This window comes from Rhinoderma darwinii, chromosome 11, assembly GCF_050947455.1.
Source record: "Rhinoderma darwinii isolate aRhiDar2 chromosome 11, aRhiDar2.hap1, whole genome shotgun sequence".
NCBI lineage: Eukaryota > Metazoa > Chordata > Amphibia > Anura > Rhinodermatidae > Rhinoderma > Rhinoderma darwinii.
In genome coordinates this window covers 89718210-89722906 of record NC_134697.1, presented here as the reverse complement: position 1 = coordinate 89722906, position 4697 = coordinate 89718210, and the positions used below count along the sequence as shown (strand labels likewise).

Here is a 4697-nt window from a genome sequence, read left to right as displayed (position 1 = left end):
GGAGGTGTCAGTCTCAGGGTGTACTGTTGGAGAATCTAAAGGACATTTGATGAGGTCATGATCATGTGATTAGTCACATGTGTGGGAGGAGTCAGGCTCCGGGCTGTGGAGGAGTGTCATGTAGTTCTCTCCAGATAATATGATAATGTCCTCACGATCCGATAAAAGAGATGTGTATACTTCATGTATATCCTGCCTCCCGCTCTATATACTTCATGTATATCCTGCCTCCCGCTCTACACCGTATACTATATATACACATACTGCTCTACACTAAATATACACTGCTCTACACTATATACCATATACACACACACATCTCTACACTGTATACTATATACACACACATCTTTATATTATACACACATCTCTACAATGTATGCTATATACACATACAGCTCTGAACTATATAAACACACGTCTACACTATATATATATATATATACACACACACACACACACACACACCTCTACACTATATACACACGCACACTACACTATATACACATACATACTACACTATATACACACCTCTACTACACTATATTCTATGTACACACACACACACACACTACACTGTATACTACACTGACCTGCCTCCCAACTTTCAAGCATCACGAGGGACAACCGATGCAGCAGATTCCCCCATACAGCATAATGTCCCATAGCTTCCCCCATACATAATGCCCCCATAGCTGCCCCATACAGCATAATTCCCCCATACAGTATAATGCCCCCATACATTATGATGCCCCCATACAGTATAATGACCCACATATGCCCAGCTACCCACCTATAGATAACGCCATTGGGATTCCCTCTAGGAGCGGAATCCCCAGCCAAAGCATAGGCCGGGGATTCCGCTCCTAGAGGGAACCCCTGATGTCACTGTCCATATATGGACATTGATATCAGGGGCTACTCCGGGAGCAGAATCCCTGATTGTTGCCGATGCTCTGGCCGGAGATTCCGCTCAAGGAGGAGCCCCTGACGTCGCTGTCCATATATGGACAGTGACCTCGGGTTACCTTTAGGAGCGGAATCCCCAGCCAGAGAGTCGTCAACAGGGATTCCGCTCCAGGAGGAGCCCCTGACATCTCCTTCAATATATGGACAGTGAAGTCAGGGGTTCTCTCTAGGAGAGGAATCCCTGGCCAGGAGCACTCTCTGATCCCCCACTCTGAACTAATGCTGAAGCAGGGAGTGGACTGTTCCCTGCTTCAGCATTTGGTTCAACGGTATCCATGTCCTGAGGACGCAGATACAGTTGACAGCGGGACATACCTCAGACTGCCCGGGACAGAGGGACACCGCCCGGAATCTGGGACTGTCCCGCTGAATCCAGGATAGTTGGGAGGTACGTACTATATATGCATACATCTCTACACTGTGAACTATATACACACACACATCTTTACACCACACACACACACACACACACACACACACACCTCTACGCTATGTGTAGATAAACTTTCCTTATTATCAACAATAATTACATTGCATGTTATAGTTACCGTACATGGACTCTCCACACACTCCAGTAAATCTCCTCTCCAGTCTGTCCCTCCAAGTATCCCTCCCCAAGTGGCTCTCCTCTTTAGTCATGCTTGGGTCTTTTATACCCCTTTGTCTGCCCCTCTTGGAGACACATATTCTGACCTTTTTGATCACAGAACTTACTTCCACATGTAAAATGAAATATAGAATACTGCTGCCACGAAGACTTGTTGCTCACACTACTGGTTAGCATCTGTAACAGATACCTGTGAAACTCCAGCTCCTTTATTGTGAGAATTATGGTAAAGAATCGGTATCTTGCATACTGATGAGACGCATTTCATTGAGACATGCAACTATACCCATGATCCTCCATCTTTGATTCAACCCAAAAAAATACCCTATATGATATTACATGTAACATTATATGTGGCTTTCATTTTTTTATTTTTTTTTGAAACCTTCATTTCTTACAGATCCCCTCCTAGAGGGCACATTACTCTTAGAGGAAAGAGCCCTCTAAACTAATTAGATGTAAAATACATAACGAATTAACATGAGCGTTTGATGTTTTAAGGGTTTGGGTTAATACCTTTTCAGCTGGAAGGAATAAGATTTACGGACACTAATTTTAGCCGGTGCAACGAGCGCCGATCAATGAGACAGCTCGTTGATCGGTGCTCGTTTGCTCATTTCACAAGGACCTATGGATGGGGACAAGTGGTCGTTACTCCGATCGCTCGTCCGCATACATTATCATCATGTCGGCAGCGCGTCTTCCTGTTTACACACCAAGATGTGCTGTCGACAACTATAATATTTTGCACATTTGCTCGTTCATCTGCTGATCGCTGCCATATTTACACAGGGCAATGATCGGGAACGAGCATTCTTCGAACGCTCCTTTGCCTGATCATTGGCCAGTGTAAAAGGGCCTAAACTTGATATGCCAACCATCAATATAATTTCGACATTTAATTTGCACCTATTATAATATTCACAGAAATTTCAATAGATACTAGTTGCTCCATCAGCAACTTTATAGACCTCACACCACACATACACACGTTTTGTTTATATTCAACAGAACTGTCCACAGTATCTGCTCTTTAATTCACTTTGTGACTACCACCATGATACAAGTTCAGGCTGTCCTCAGGGGGCTCTCGTATCGTACCGCAGAATAAAGTGAACATGTAATTTATGGCGCACAGTGAATGCCAGAAACAAAACAATAAAACACAATTCCAGAATTGCTTGTTTTTGTTTATTTTCTCTTCCAAAAAATGTTATAAAAAAGTGCTCAAAAATTTGTATGTGTCCCAAAATTGTGCTAAAATAAAAAAAAAAGTTATGTCACTAGTGTGAAGGATGGTCTATTTGCTTATATTCTCTGTATTAAATTACATTATGAATTATCAAGCAGGATGCCAAATTACTAAGATATGTATTCTCCATTATTTTAATGACTTTTCCTCTACATAGTTCTGCTTGAGTGTCAAAGAAATGTGTTATCTTTATGTGATCATCGTGTGGTCTTCATGAATCCATGGCTTGCAGCACTGGGGTCCTGGGTTCAAATCCAACCAAGGACAACATCTGCATGGAGTTTGTATGTTCTCCCCGTGTTTGCGTGGGTTTCCTCCGGGTACTCCGGTTTCCTCCCACACCCCAAAAACATACCCATAGGGAATTTAGATTGTGAGCCCCAATGGGGACAGTAAAAAAGTGGACCTCTGTACAGCGCTGCGTAATATGTTGGCGCTATATAAGTAACTGAAATAAATAAGTAACTGAAATAAATAAAATGCAACTATTTGTCGTTATCACAACAAACTCCCTCATGGGAAAGAACAGTTAACACCACCCCATTGTATGCTTGTCTCCAGGTGTTACCTGATGTCAGCATTTTAATGAAGAATTGTAATTATGTATTTAAAATATTCTTATGGTCTGCTATTGGCTGAATAAGAATTATTGTCACATTGCCTCTCATTGGTTAACCTCAAGCCTACACCGCTTTTGAATTATATTATTGTAATTGAGTTTGGCAATAAACCCCCAGAGGAGTATTTTGAGCATACCAGCAGCATCTGTGTTTTATTTCTGCTCTCTCGATATATATCGGTATGAAATATCCTGATTAGGATGCTGGATAAAGTTGCTGGCGTGAGTGTCTGTTGGAAAACTCATCTAAATTTCAGTCTAATATATATTTTGAGCCATTGACTTCCACAACACTAAAAATGTGGTGATTAAAAGAAATATATATATATATCCCGATGCGCAGGCCTGAGGGGAACATTCCTTGAGTTTCAGGGCCCTAGTACTTAGGAACTAGGAAGGAAAGGGACATAACACATCTGCTGGAAAGAGGGCACCTGTATTTTACCAGGGCAACACTTTCCCAGCAAAATTTTCCAAACGCAAAAGGTGCAGAGTGTTACAAAGGGGGAATAAGAAAAGAATACCATATATCAGTGCGACACCGGCCTGTGCATAAAGGATTGCTTCACAGCTTAACAAAGATCTATGGATAGTTTTATTATTTACCCCATTATTATACCCTCTTATTATGCCCTTATGTACTCCGCACAGATTACATATGCTCCCACATTATAAAATGAAATACCAGTAATACTCAAACAAAATCCATGCCCCAAATAGCACTCCTTCTATTCTAAGCTCTACAGTGTGCCCAAACAGGGGACTTAAAGGCCAGTATCGCTGATCACTGATCTAATACACTGCACTATATACGTAGTGCAGTATATTCAAGCGGGCAGTCATACACTGACAGCAAGTCTATGAAGACCTGCCGGAGGCGGGTCCTTATAGGCTTCCGTACAAATAAGACACGGAGGCCATTGTTAGGCCTCAGGTTGCCATACCAACCATAGGCACCCTAGCGATCGCATCACTGCGGTGCTGAGATCTCTATTGAGCGCAGACTGGACTAGACTGGACCTGGGTAAAACTGTAGATGTGGTGTATCTGGACTTTTTCAAATGTCTTTGATACTGTGCTGCAAAAAAGGTTGGTATATAAAAAGAGAATGTTGGGACTGTGGGAAAATGTGTAATTGGGTTAACAACTGGATTAGGGATAGAAAACAGAGGGTGGTTAATAATAGACCATCTTCAGATTGGGTCAGTGTTACCAGTAGTGTACCACAGGGATCAGTTTTGGGCCTTCTG

At 42.1% G+C, this 4697-nt stretch overlaps 1 protein-coding gene across 1 annotated transcript in view; it reads right to left on the bottom strand.

The window, feature by feature from the left end:
• LOC142663809 (uncharacterized) overlaps window positions 1-4697 on the bottom strand; it is a 52246-nt gene that overhangs the window by 27086 nt on the left and 20463 nt on the right. The gene's annotated exons all lie outside the window — the stretch shown is intronic.